The sequence below is a fragment of the Bos javanicus genome, chromosome 4 (genome assembly GCF_032452875.1).
Source record: "Bos javanicus breed banteng chromosome 4, ARS-OSU_banteng_1.0, whole genome shotgun sequence".
Classification (NCBI taxonomy): domain Eukaryota; kingdom Metazoa; phylum Chordata; class Mammalia; order Artiodactyla; family Bovidae; genus Bos; species Bos javanicus.
Genome location: NC_083871.1, coordinates 95,343,373 through 95,357,335, shown reverse-complemented (window position 1 = coordinate 95,357,335; position 13,963 = coordinate 95,343,373). Strand labels below are relative to the sequence as shown.

Below are 13,963 nucleotides of genomic sequence, written 5' to 3'. Positions count from 1 at the left end.
CAGCTCTTTTTTCTGCAGTAAGTAACGAAAACCATACAGAACTTTTGGAGACAGGAGTGCGCGCCCCCCACCCCTAGCTACCTTCTGCTGCACCCATGGGCCCGCTCCAATTAGCTGCAGGCTCTCCTGTCCTTGGTATGCAGGGTTGGGCATCCTTTTACTGCTCAGTTCTGGCAGGTATGTCTCCTGCAGTTATCATCGGGTCAGAGTCTAAGGACTGGAAATGATCTTCAGAAAAGTAATAACTATTGAGCCATTTGGGGGAAAACTGTGCCAAGCTGAAGAGCCTTGACACACCATAAGGAATTGGTATACTCTGAAAAGGGCAGTCAGAGGACATCGAGTGGACCACCTGCTCCATGCTGTGCTTTCTTAAGCCCAGGGGGCAATGCCATGGCTTCTGCAAGGACGAAATGGTGTTTACATCCCCTTTGACTCCCTGACCCTGTCCTGCCAGGAACCTGTGAAACACCAGCAGTAAACAGGAGGCGGCCATCCACTCCACCGCTCTCACGCACACTTGCAGATTTGAGTACTGGATGGAAGTTGTCTTCCATGAACGGAAATCTCCTGGCAGGTACCCAGGAGGCGGTGTGCCTGAGTGTCATCTGCTTTGTCCTCCACACCATCCATGCCCAGGCCTCAGTGGGGTTCGTTCCTGGGAAAAGAGCTCTAGACATATATTGGGGGAGGTGGCAGGGAACAGAGGCTGTCTTCCCTGTAAGGTATTTGCAGGTCCTTCCCGCCCCATCCAAAAGCCAAGCAGCAGTTTAAAAAAAAAGTCTCTCCTGAGTTTTCCTGGTGCTTCTGCAGGCCTTTATAGCTCAAAAACTTAATTAACATATTTTCATGAAAAACTAAACTTTTTTGTTCCTGTGCCTGGCAGAGTCCCATCTGTGAGGGTCTTTGGACATTGCTTTCCATCTTTTATTTTCCTCCTTTTTATGTTGCTTCTCCTATAAAAATCCCTTATTTTTCCTCTGGTGGCAAAACTTCGGGGAGGGGTGCATTTGATCCACCTCCTGCTGGGCTGGCTGTGTTCTCCAGAGGACTTGAGATGGTCCGTAGGGTCCTTGCGTGCCTGCTCTGAGCTGAGTCTGCTTGAAAGGGCTTCATGGGCTGCCTGGTGGAGCCCAGTCCCCCTCAGTCCAGAACCAGACTGCATCTTAGGGTTGGTTTTGAAGCTGCACAGGGACTACCTCTTGCAGTAAATTTTTTTTCCATCTTCATTCTCTTTCCTACATTCATTCATTCAACAAACATTACTTGCCCATTTTGAGCCAGGCTCAGATTAGGTGTGCATGCTAAGTCGCTTAAGTCATGTCTGACTCTTTGCAACCCTATGGACTATATCCCACCAGGCACCTCTGTCCATGGGATTCTCCAGACAAGAATACTGGAGTGGGTTGCCATGCCCTCCTCCAGAGGATCTTTCTGACCCAGGGATCGAACCTGCGTCTCTTATGTCTTCTGCATTGGCAGGCGGGTTCTTTACCTCCAGCACCACCCAGGAAGCCCCTGATAAGGTGGGGATACAGAAATAAAAAAGCCCAGCACCGTCTTCAGTAAGGCTACAGTCTGGGGAGATAAATAGAAAGCAGTGTGCTAACAGCTCTTGATTACAGAAGCGCCCAGTAACTGGGCTGGCAGTCCAGACACTCATGGCAGAACATTCTGGAATAACTGACAGATGACCTAGGTTTGGGAGGCTGGGAGGTGGGGGAGATGATGGGGTTGTCGTCACAGAAGGGGAGTGAGAGCCAGGGGCCATGTCAGGCCCTTGAGGTGCTCCTGGGGGACGTTGCTGCCTATTCAGAGGCCTTCAGAGTCTAGAGACTGAGGAGCATGCTTAGCACTGCAGGGTGTTAGGAGCTGCTTGAGGTTAGTGTTTGTTAAAGACAGCTCCTCAGACAGTTGGGTTATGAGCACATCCCAGCGTTTTACTAACAGTTTTGCAGTGCGAGAAAAGAGGCCCCTGGCAGGTGTATTCAGAATCACTCTTAGTAGGAAGAATGATTAAATCATCACTGAAAAGCATGTCTGGTTGCAAATCCTTAGACTAGACTCTTTAACTGATAGTTGACAACCAACTGGGTGAGTGGTAGTGGGTTCCCCAGAATAGACCTTAATTTTCTTCAGGTTCACTAGAAAAATTGCATAGGAAAGAAAACATTTTATCTGGAATGTTGTTGATGTCTTTCCACTAGGATGTTGTGAATTTCACAGTAGGCAACTTGGTTCTGTTCCAGACCAGGTTTGGGGAAGTTTTTCTTTAATAGGTTCAAGGTGGAGGGGAAGGTGGAGTTAGGAATTAGTAATAGCTTTTCCTCCAGAAGAGTCAGTTTTAGGTTTTTAATTGAATGATCATTGTTCTTACCACAATAAGAGAGATGATGATGATGTTAAGTTGATGATGGAAAGATTTTAGAGGAAGAGCTCAGGGAAGAGAGCAGAGACCCTTCCCATGGGCAGTGGGCCCAGTCTTCCCTCCCTCCCCTTCTGCAGGCCTGGTCCATCTCTGTCTGAGACACCAGAAGTAGTGACAGAACCAGGGAATCACCTGCACCCATCTTGGCCCTGAGGCTCTTCTCTGCATTTCTGCCCTAATTCACTGTAATTACGTAAGATTCTGTCCTTTCTCAGAAATCTGCAGGCTGCACCTACTACTTCAGCCTCCTTCAGTACATCTGCTGTTTGTTAAAATAGGGCCTTCAGAGATGCCCTTGCCCCGGGTTCCTGCCTCTTGGCATGTAATGGTCTGCACTGTGTTTCCTTGTCTCTGTTTAACGACGTCATGGTGTCATTCTGGGCACAGATGTAGCTAGGTTGCAAGAACTGTCAGGGAACCTGAACTTGGGGCAGGTCTCAGTGGTCTTTGGGGGTCACACCCCTCTGACTGGATTCTTCTTTGACAAATGTCTCTGTGGTTGTATTGTTCCAATGTTTTCTCTGTTCTCTCTTATTATAATGTTTAATTACTGTCTTGTCAACATACTGCCAGAAAAATAACCGTCCATAACTACCTGATACGGATTGTGCAGGCCTATTTTAAGAATACACATTTCTCTTCTAAACTTAATGGGAATAGGGACTCGCCCTTAACTTTTATTCCTGTTAAAAACATATATTCGAAATAATTCTTCTTCTTTTTTTAATTGTCATCCAGGTTGCAAAAATATCTGCCTCTAAGAATTCAGGAGGACCTACTTTGTGGGAGAAAAGGTAGTGAGTCATACCTGCGAACTTGGAAATGAGAGTTTGCTTGTGCTTCTTCATCCAGTTGGGAAGTTTCCTAGGCAACCATTTATGCAGCAATTAAAAGATGAGGAGTTAAGAGGTATGTCCATGGACATTTTAATCCTCAGATGCAATCTCTGTCAGATTGAAACCTCAGTTTTCATCTTTTCATTTAAAATGAGTAAATGAAAAAGCTTAATACTTAATTATAGAAAAACACACTGTTAAGATACATTGTATGTTTTATGCATTATCTGCTTAACGCTCTTTCTCTGATGGGAGTGTTTTATATATATTAATGCTGGCTTGTACGGGAAAGGAGAATAGAATTTACTGCTTGAAATGATTTCATTTAGCTGTGAAGTTGTTTGGAAAAGCAGCTGTCTTCTCATGTGCCTGTATCTAAGTTTGTTATTATCAGTAGTTTCCAGCACGTGGCCCAGGGAGGTCCGTTAACCATTTGTTTCTTCTCTCAGTGTTCACACTTGAGTTTATATCTCTGCTGCAATGTCCTGCTCTGTGGCTCGAGGGAAAATGTGGAAGGGAGTGAGGAACTCTTCCAGCAAGTAGACACAACCTTGGTTTACTAAAGACTTTCCTCTAGCTCTTCACCCTCATCCTTTTTATGTAGGTTTCTACTTGGATTGTCCGCGAGGATATGGTAAACATTTCTCTTCCTCTGTGAAACACTTAACACTCCCAGACTTTGTTTAACATGGACTTGCACTAAGTTCCATCTTAATGAATAAGGTGGCTTCTGTCCGTGCACCCGTGAAAGAGGAAGGTCCTCCTAGTTGTGTGACTAGTTTCATTTTCAGTAGTGTCAGAGATAATCCGAGAAGGACCAGAATATTAAAGTACTACTGGTGCTAATTTTAAATAGGGTTACGCTGTGATCCCCCATCAGGGGTTCTGTAGAAATGGTAAACCCAGGATGAGACCTAAATACTGGCTGTTTGTAACTGGAGACTGGGAGAAGCCACCTCCCAACTCAGAGGGCTTAAGGGCTTAATGAGTGTCTTGAACTTATAGCCACAGTCATTTGCATTTTCTTTTGGATGCCTCGGTTGATTCCCTTCTGTCCCAACAACTTCGCTTCTCTCCTACTGCAGAAGTGTGCAGATGAAGTAGGTGCACTCTGTCACTATGGTTTTTTGTCTCCTCCCTGGGTACGTAGATCTGTGGAAGAAATGGTAACAAATCCTGGTGGAAAGTCAAGCCTCTGGACTCTTTTTTTCCCCTAAAACAAAAGTGAGTGAGGATGTACTAATTCTCAGTCACAATGTATCTAAGCCACATAACGCTTAAAAAGTCCTTTTGGTTACTGACCTTTTAGTGGTACTGACGATGCAATTCTAGTCTTAATTTTAACTTCCTTCATTTCATATTTCATTACCTATTTGAAATGGCAGGCTGTAGTTCATGAACTTCCTTAGGTTATTTTTAAACAAGGTGGGTTGTAAATAGGGTAATGCTTTGGCTCATTTTTAATATCTATATTTCTACTTTTTTTGTGAAATAAAAATTGGTTTACCAGTTGATTCATGGCGTTAATTCATCTCACGTCTCCTGTTTGCCAGTCACAGTACTAGGCTCTGGAGATACAAAGATTAAGACCTAATCTCTTATTTTAAAGGTGCTAACGTGGGACAGAAGGAAAGACATGCAAATAAGTATTGTTATAAGAAGGGCAAACACTTCTGTTGCATTTACTGTGTGCTGGAAACTGTTCCAAGTGCTTTCTAGGCATTCACTTTTATCTCATGAATTAATACAAAAGCCCTGTGATGTTTGTACTGTTATTTTCTCTATTCTTTTTTTTAGGGTATAAAAATTTATTACACATACAGAATAGTACCATTAACAAATGCAGCCAGGCAAGGACACACAGTATGGGATGGAGAACGGCTAGCTCTTTGGAAAGTGAACAGGTTGGGTGGCTCGGAGCCTCATGCCATGCGGGTTGGCCAGTCAGATGGGAAAGCACATGCCAAACTCCAAGGACGTCAGGGCGTCCAGGGACTGCTCTGGGTGTCCGCTGCCTTCCCGTCTGATCTGGGGCTTCGAAGGATGCCACAGCCAGAAGCAAGCAGCTGAAGCGAGGGGGCTTTCTAAGGTGGGCCAGGCTCGTCACTGAAGTCACGGCAACACCAGTGTCGGCAGTGTGTTTAATTGGATGATTTCCACAGACTGCATGTGGCGTTTCTAACCATCACACTTCAGTGACGTACAGAACATTAAGTTACAGGCTGTGGGAAGAGAAGGCAGCACCTTCCAGTCCCAGTTGGTCAGGGGGGTAAGCGTTGGGGGAAGGTTTCTTTTTAAACCGAGCCCCTCATTTCAACATACAAAAGAATTACTCTGATCAGTATTAAACTGTATTGAGAACAAAATGGACTAAAAAGCAGTACTACTCTATGTTGGGGTGAAAATGGGAGGAAAGAATGAGTCCTTCAAAGCAGGAGGGAGACAGTTGGGGAAGGTTCTGTGGCCGTGACCCTTGGCGGTCACTCACGCTACTCCATTTGTACTTTTGGTGGTCTCAGGAAGGTCCGGTTTTCTTCTCTTTCTTTCCTTTTGTGTTTGCTTGGAAGTTTCACCAGCTGTCCATGCGGCCATCTCGACTTTGCTAAAAAAATTTTCTGCTACTCCCTTTCTCCTTTGGTTTTTGCTTGAACTTCAGTCTCTTCCTCCCCTTGTCGCTTCCTTTCATGGCTGTCTCTGTCTTTTAATTTACAGCTCAGCAGAGAGTTTCATGGTCTGTTTGTATGTTGCTTGTTTGAACAGCTCAGGGTCATCCTCCTCCACATTTGTAGGCCTGCCTTCCTTGTTTAATTGCTTTTTTCGCTCTTTCACGGTGTGTTCCACAGCTTCTTTTCCTGCCTGAATTGCATCCAGGGCCTCTGCTTTTGTTCCTGACCCGGTAGCAGCTTGTAAGCTTTGTCCACGGCTTCGAAGCCTTTTGTGCTCTGTCGGCAGCATCTTGAGTTTTGTCAGGACACACCAGTATGGATAGTTGCCGAAACCTCTTTTATTTCCTCATGTGTCACTTTGGGATCTATCTGAAGAACCTCAAATGGGTTCAAACTGAAGTAGGAAGAACCAGGACAAGTTAGTCTCTCAGTCTGGTTTTTGGACATTAGCACTGAATCTCTTCTCTATTTGTTCACCTCACCGTGAGTGAAGTCACTCAGTCGTGTCCGACTCTTTGCGACCCCAGGGACTGTAGCCCACCAGGCTCCTCCATCCATGGAATTTTCTAGGCAAGAGTACTGGAGCGGATTGTCATTTCTTTCTCCAGGGGATCTTCCTGACCCAGGGATCAAACCCGGGTCTCCTGCATAGCAGGCAGATGCTTTTACCGTCTGACCCACCAGGGAATTAGAAGGTCATAAATGCTTCCTCTGTGCTCCCTCCTTCACCCGAAGCCCTGCTGTCTCATGGAGCCGCCATTTTCCCGGCCCAGCGACCACATGACTATTTTCTCTCTTTTATACATGGATAAATTAGGGTGGAGAGAGGTTTAGCACTTGTCCAGGGTCATAAAGCTTGTTTTGGTTGACAGTCAAATGCAGTAAGATACAGAAAGAGAGCTGCCTATGGAATGCTCTGGCAGAACAAGGGGACATCCACCTGAGGGGCTGGGGAATGGAGGTGTACTGTCATGCCGTCTTCCCAGAGGAGAGGATCCCTGAACAAGTCCTGTTCAGAGGGCTGGGAGAGTCAACATTTCTCCAGGAAATACTTCTTCATTAACATCAAGACTGCATCGTAAATGAGTTCATAGGTGGAGTCAGTGACGAATACTGGAAGATGAGGGGATAGTAGAAATTTACCAGATCCCTGTATCTTCAATCTAAATGATAAGGAAAAAGATCACCAATTTTGAGGCAGATCTTTGTTCCCAGTTGATCATGCGAAGAGTTGACTCATTGGAAAAGACTCTGATGCTGGGAGGGATTGGGGGCAGGAGGAGAAGGGGACGACAGAGGATGAGATGGCTGGATGGCATCACTGACTTGATGGACGTGAGTCTGGGTGAACTCCGGGAGTTGGTGATGGACAGGGAGGCCTGGCGTGCTTCGATTCATGGGGTCGCAAAGAGTCGGACACGACTGAGCGACTGATCTGATCTGATCTGATGGTAAAAATAAACAAGGTTTTTGAGAAAATGTAATAGAAATGTTAATCTAGTTTCACTCTATAGACATGTAGGATAAATGTGTGAACTTCTAAAGATTCTACAATGAGTGCCCAGTCACTGAAGATTTTATCTTGGAAAACCTGAGTTTTTCTACTAGTCTGCTACTAGTGTTTATTTTATATACATGCAAGGGAAAGATTGGATTACGTCTTTCAGATTAAAAATGGGCAGAACTACCTGATGTAGGTAGATTAGTTTCATCATTAAAGAGATGAAAAGCTATTCAGAAGCTGGGCCGGTGGCCTGTGCCAGGCCAGGCTGTGCTGGATCTTTGCTTTTCCACCTTCCCGTCCACCCCCTACTCTGTGGAGACTCAGCCCTGTGTGTAACCATGCTTGCACACCCTGTACCCCAGCAGGTGGCTCTTACCTGCTGACGTCCTCATTATTCCCAGTCGTCACTGAGGACTGCCTCATCGTCCTCCATCCTGGCCCAACTTCATGGGACCATCCACTTCCTTTCGTGACTGCTTGTCATCACCAGTGATCTCCCCAGCTCCCCTCGGCTCCCCACTTCCTAACCCTTGTCCACTCGTGGCTCAGATCAGTAAGTCTGAAATTCCTTCCTTTACCACGCCCTCTGGTCCATCCAGTTACACCCTCCTCCTCACATTTGTTCTCACTGAGACTCAGCCTGTTCTTCCTGTCTTTGTTCCCTCTTATCCATGTGTAATCCGTGGTCCAGGTTTTAAGTCACTCTCCTGACCTGTTTGTCCTTTTGCTTACACCTGCACCGCTGAGCAGTGTTGGTGTGAATCATACGACGAGGTGGATTGGTACCTGTTTGCGTAAATGGAGGGGTTGGTTGCCCAGTAAGTACTGCACAGCACTTGGACCCTTTGATTCTGGTTAACTGTCCTTCTGATTCTTCATGGTGCCTGTTACTAAGCTAACATCAAACTCACAATGCTTTTCCTCCTCTTTTACTCTCATCTGCTGATGTGCTCCTGCGGTGGGGGCTCTTGTTCCACCCCCCACCCAGCCTTCTCTGGCCCTTGGCATCCCTGACCTGATGACTTCTTAGGTTTTCATCCACTTTCATACTGTCTTAATTGTCTTTGTAGGTTTCATTTCTGTCACACTGAGCTGCTGTCATAAGGCAAAGTACACGTGTCTGTTTTTCTGAGTACAGTAAAACGTTCCTGTGCGTCTGTCCTTTGCCTTCTGTGGCGGGAGAGCCGGAATGTACTGGAGGGTGGCAGGTTCCTGGCGCGCTCGTGCTGTGTGCATGTGTGCACTTTGAACTTCCCTCCAGGACGTTAGCCAGATGCCAGGCCAGGCCACACACAGCAGCCACCTCCCTCAGCTGCTAGGTGGTTCTGTACTCTGCAGAGATAGCGCCCTAGGGCTTATTCTACATGGTTGCGGTGGAAATTTTGATGGGCATCATTCAGATTAGAAATGGACAGGGATTTCCCAGAGTTCGATTTTATTACTACAGTGTTCTAATAAAATTGTCTTCAGTGTGGCTCACCTTTGCAGATTATCAGGGTGCAGCGAGGTGAGAGTTCTGGCCCCCACTTCTGCTAAGTAAACCTCAGCTGCTGTTCTCGTCTACGCCTTCATGTGCTAACTCTGATCTGCTCTTGGAGGGCGGCTGCCCACTCTCCTGCTGCTCCTTGTACATGCTGCCTCTCCGCGGCTCCTTACGCCTCTCACCATTTTCCCCTCTTCTCTTCTCATCTCTTTGGTTGCCTTTTACATAAAAATAGGAACATTCAGTAGACACTATTCATTGATTTATTAATTATTTCATTCCAGAGCCATGTATTCAGGGATGCAGAGATTTTGAGTATGACATAGCGCTGCCCTTGTGGTGGTCATATGGAACCACCTAAATGTGGGATTCCAGTACATTATTAAAGTCTGTGCTGAGCATTACATCGACACAATTTCATACGGTCTCTAAAGAATCCTGTAAGGTTGCTGAGACGATCCACATTTTACAGCAGAGGCTCCGAAAGTGGTCATTTGCTCAAGATCCCTCAAATGGCAGGTCACTTGGTGGGAAGACCATCTGAGTTTGGGCTGCAAGTCTCATGCTCTAAACTACTGTTGACGCAGTTTTTCTCCTCTCCCATGTTGCCTTTCTCAAAGGCTGCTGTACACCATAGAATTCATGATAGAGTAATAGACTGTTTACATGCTGAGTGTTGACTTTACATTTATAGTGAGGAATTGGAGAACGAAGTAGCTGAAAGTCATGTGTGGTGGTGTTTTTATTCTTCCATATATGGTGGTATTTTATTCAGGATGATTGCTGGATGGCAGTGTCCTTTCTCTGCCTGAAAATTATACCACCTTTATTCAGCTTATGGTGCGTTTGGTATCACTGTGATTCTTGTGTGTAACATATTCTCACCAAGGTATTTTATTTGCCCCTCTGTGGCTCAGACTGTAAAGCGTCTGCCTGCAATGCAGGAGACCTGGGTTCGATCACTGGGTTGGGAAGATCCTCTGGAGAAGGAAATGGCAACCCACTGCAGTACTCTTGCCTGGAAAATTCCACGGACGGAGGAGCCTGGTAGGCTACAGTCCATGGGGTCGCAAAGAGTCGGGCACGACTGAGTGATTTTACTTGACTTTACCTTCTAAAGGCCAACTTCAAACTTAGGCCTTGACATGCTTCACCACAGGTCTGATATTTTAAGTGGCTTCACAGAGGGTATGTCGGAACCACTTCCAGATCACTGAGGATGATGGTTTAGCCCAATTTTAGCTGCTGTGATTAGCTGGAAACGAAGTCCTCTGCCTCCTCTGGAGGAACCTGAGCTGACTGCATCCTGGGCTGGACCTGGCAACACTGATGTGCCCCAGCTTCACTGCCTTTTAGAGAGCTCCCAGGTCCTGACTGTCACAGTTACTACCCTCTCTCCCAACTCGTTGTTTTTATTGTTTTACTCTAGAGAAGCAATTTACGATTATTCTGAGAGACTCTTCTATAAGAACTCGCTGTTAATTTGTTCAGTAGCTGTTTCTTGAGCATCATCACCAGCCAGGCTCTCTGAGTGCCGGGGCCACGTTAGAGCACGAAACGAAACTTCTGTCCACTGGAGCTTCGTTCTGGTGTGGGAGGCGCCCAGGAAACTGTGAACACGTGCTGCGATGCCACGTGGTGACAAAGGCTGTAGTGAGAGTAAGGCTGAGGAAGGAGGTGGGAGAAGTGGAAGGGCGGGGCGTGCTGCGACGTTCCTTATGTCCCAGGCTGCACGGCAGAGGTGACAGTTAACCAAGGACCTGTGTGTCTTTGTTAGCTTGGGCTGCTCTAACAAATGTAACATAGATGTCCAGTCTAACGACTTTTATTTCTCATACACTTCTGGAGTCTGGAAGTCTTGAGATCAGGGGCAGCATGGGCAGGTGCTTGTCGAGGACTCTTCCTGATTTCAGACAGTTGCCTTCTTCCTATATCCTCACAGAGTGGAGAGAAAGATCATTTCTCTTGAGTCTCTTCTTACAAATACACTAATCGCCATCATGGGGGTCCACCCTCATGACCTAATCAACTCCCAGGGCCACCACCTCCAAATACCATCACAATGGGGTTCAGCTTCAACCCGTGAATTCTGGGGGATGCAAACATTCGGTCCCCAGCACTCGGTGGAGGAAGAGCACTCCAGGCACAGGGAACTGACAGTTCGGAGGCTCTGGGATGAGACTGCTTGGCTTGTCAGAGGAACAGCTTTGTCCACAGAACAGGCAACAGAGGAAAGAGCATTTGGAAATGAAGTTGGAGAGAGACCGAGGTCCAGTCCGTGTAAGGCATGAGGCGCCTTTCTGAATAGGGGAAAGATGTGTTAGGACTTGTTATTTTAAAAGGTCACTTTGGATGCCCTGGGACTGGGGGTCAAAAGCAGAAGCTGGTGTGGTTTAGGTGAGAGGTGGTGTGCCTGAGGCGGGTTGGTAGCTCAGTCTGGATTGGGGAAGATACTTGGATTAGGGACACTGAAAATAGAGCTGGTGCATTTTCCTGATAAATCATTTGGGAGGTATGAATGAAAGAAGAGCCAAAGATAACTCTGAGGTTTTTAGACCGAACAACTAGGTAAAGGAAGGTGCCATTCACTGAGATGGAGAAAGTAAGGGTTGTGTTGCAGGAGAGAGAGATGGGGCATGAGAGGATGGTCACATCTCAGGTCACTTCCAGACCTCTGGGACAGCTGCTAAGGGTGAGTTCTTGGCTTTGCACAGGAAAGAATTCAAGAGTGAGCCATAGTAAAGTGAAAGACGCTTTATTCAGGGAGAAACATACTCCACAGGCAGAGCGTGGGCCACCTTTGAACGCAGGAGGCCCGAGGGTATGGGGTCAACAGTTGTTAGAGGGATGGGTAATGTCATAAGCTAATGAGTGGGAGGAGTATTCCAGCTATTTTGGGGAAGGGGTAGGGATTTCTAGGATTTGGCCCACCGCCCACTTTTTGATCTTTATAGTTGGCCTTGGAACTGTCACGGTGCCTGTGAGTACATCATTTAGCTCGCTGATGTGTTACAATGAGTGTATGCTGAGGCTCAAGGTCTATCGGAAGTAGACTCATCCACCATTTTGGACCTAGTTGATTCTGGCTAGTTTATATCATGTCATCGGCCTAGGTCATTCTTTTAAAGTTTGTGCTCTACCCACTCTTGTCTCAGTTGGTAGGGAAAGATGTTGGTATCAAAAAGGATTTCATAGTCAAGTATCTTTTGGAAACATGGTTCTAGAGCATGATCAGGACAACTGCTGTAGACGTGACAAAAGACAAGTGAAAGTCGCTTAGTCGTGTCCGACTCTTTGCGACCCCATGGACTGTACAGTCCGTGGAATTCTCCAGGCCAGGATACTGGAGTGGGTAGCCTTTCCCTTCCCCAGGGGATCTTCCCAACCCAGGTTTCCCATGTTGCAGGTGGATTCTTTACCAACTGAGCTACGAGGGAAGCCCAACAAAAGACAGGGAGGAGGCTAAAGAAAATCATTTTTCTTTACTTCCCTGTCTTTCCCTCTTAACTGTTTTCACCGAGTTATTGTATATTGTTGTAGTACCAAGGAAAAAACAGTTTAGTCCAACCATTTGTCAGTTTACTCAAACAACTGATTTGACATTTTAATTGACCACAATCATCATGATTGCACTGATTGTTCAGATAGAGTCAACCACTGTGTTCGGTTGAAGCCAGAGCAGTCAAGGGTGCATTCAAAGTTTCCTGAAGAATTTTCTCAGCGTTACAGAGCAGAAAGGTGGTGTTTTCCCTCAGTGGTAGATTGGCAGAATACTGAGTGGGAGGTCCTTAGGGAATACGGGTAGGAAATAGCAGAACAAGATGAAAAACTACTAACAGAGACTAACTTGAGAGCAACAAACAGATCAGTGGCTGAGTTAGAATACAGGGTATTCGAGAGGATCCATTTAGATTCTTTGGTGGGGTGGATTGCCTCATGGGCCCTCCCAGAGTTTAAGGTAGATTCTGCAGTGTAACTGAAAATGGCTAAGGGGAAGGGAGCTCGAAAGTCTTGGTTGAGAAGAATGGGAAGGACGGGTCTGCCAGTGCCCATCATCCCACAGTGAGGTGTGCAGGACCAGTGTGCCCTCCCAGGGCCCTCAGGGTAGGTCTGTGTGATGGGATGGTGCCCACTTCCTATGTTTTTTAAAATAGATTTTGGGTTTTTGTGGATTTTTTCCAGGTGAAATAAAGTTAGCCATTTCAAAGTCAACAGGGGCATTTAGTACACTGATATTGTACAACCACCGCCTCTGCCAAGTTCCAAACATTTTCATCACCTCTAAAGAAATCTCTGTAACCATCAAGTAGTCATGCCTTATTTCCCCCTTGTCCTAGCTCGGGCCAGCATTTTCACATCTTCATCTTTTTATGGGGCACAAAAAAGCAGCTTTGATAATGGTTGAATGCACAGGCTGCTTCTGACCAAGGAGCCTAGGTTAGGGGTGCTACTGTTTTACAGGCATTGTTTAAGAATATCAGCTGTCCCCATACCTGGAGACCTTGGGAAGCTGCAGAAGTTTCCTCAAAAACCAAGGGAAGAGAAGCTGCTGGGCCTGTGGGAAGCTTAGCTTGACTCTGTCCTCTTTCCTGGAAAAAGGTGTCTTTGGCTTCCCAGCAGATGATCTTGGAAGAACAAGTGTGTTGAGGTGACCCAGAGGTTAAACCCACTTTAAGGCAGCTCTGCTCATTCCCACAGGACTACAAACAGGCACAGTTAAAGGTAGCATGTGAAGTGACCTTTCCAGCTTTGCCTGGTGTGCATCTGGCACCACCATTTGGTTGCTGAGGGCATCAAGAAATTACGTAGAGGTATGAGAACACTGGGCCTTCCCAGGTGGCTCAGTGGTGAAGAATTCACCTGCCAATGCAGGAGACTCTGGAGATGTTTGTTCGATCCCTGGGTTGAGAAGATCGCCTGGAGTACGAAATGGCAACCCACTCCAGTGTTTCTTGCTTGGAAAATTCCATGGACAGAGGAGCCTGGCAGAATAGCGTCCACGGGACCCCAAAGAGTTGGACACAATTGAGTGACTGAGCACACATG

The 13,963-nt window shown here is 46.4% G+C and overlaps 1 long non-coding RNA gene and 1 pseudogene across 27 annotated transcripts in view; one reads left to right on the top strand and one right to left on the bottom strand.

Annotated features, from left to right (window-relative positions):
* LOC133246761 (uncharacterized) overlaps nucleotides 1-13,963 on the top strand; it is a 240,273-nt gene that overhangs the window by 72,311 nt on the left and 153,999 nt on the right. For 21 of the 27 annotated variants that reach the window (XR_009736162.1, XR_009736158.1, XR_009736153.1 and 18 more), the window contains one exon: nucleotides 3,167-3,337. The exons of the other annotated variants lie outside the window; for them this stretch is intronic. This is a non-coding gene — a long non-coding RNA (uncharacterized LOC133246761). The remainder of the gene's footprint in view (nucleotides 1-3,166; nucleotides 3,338-13,963) is intronic. 27 annotated transcript variants of the gene reach the window in all.
* On the bottom strand, nucleotides 5,745-6,690 carry LOC133246760 (dnaJ homolog subfamily C member 8-like; annotated as a pseudogene).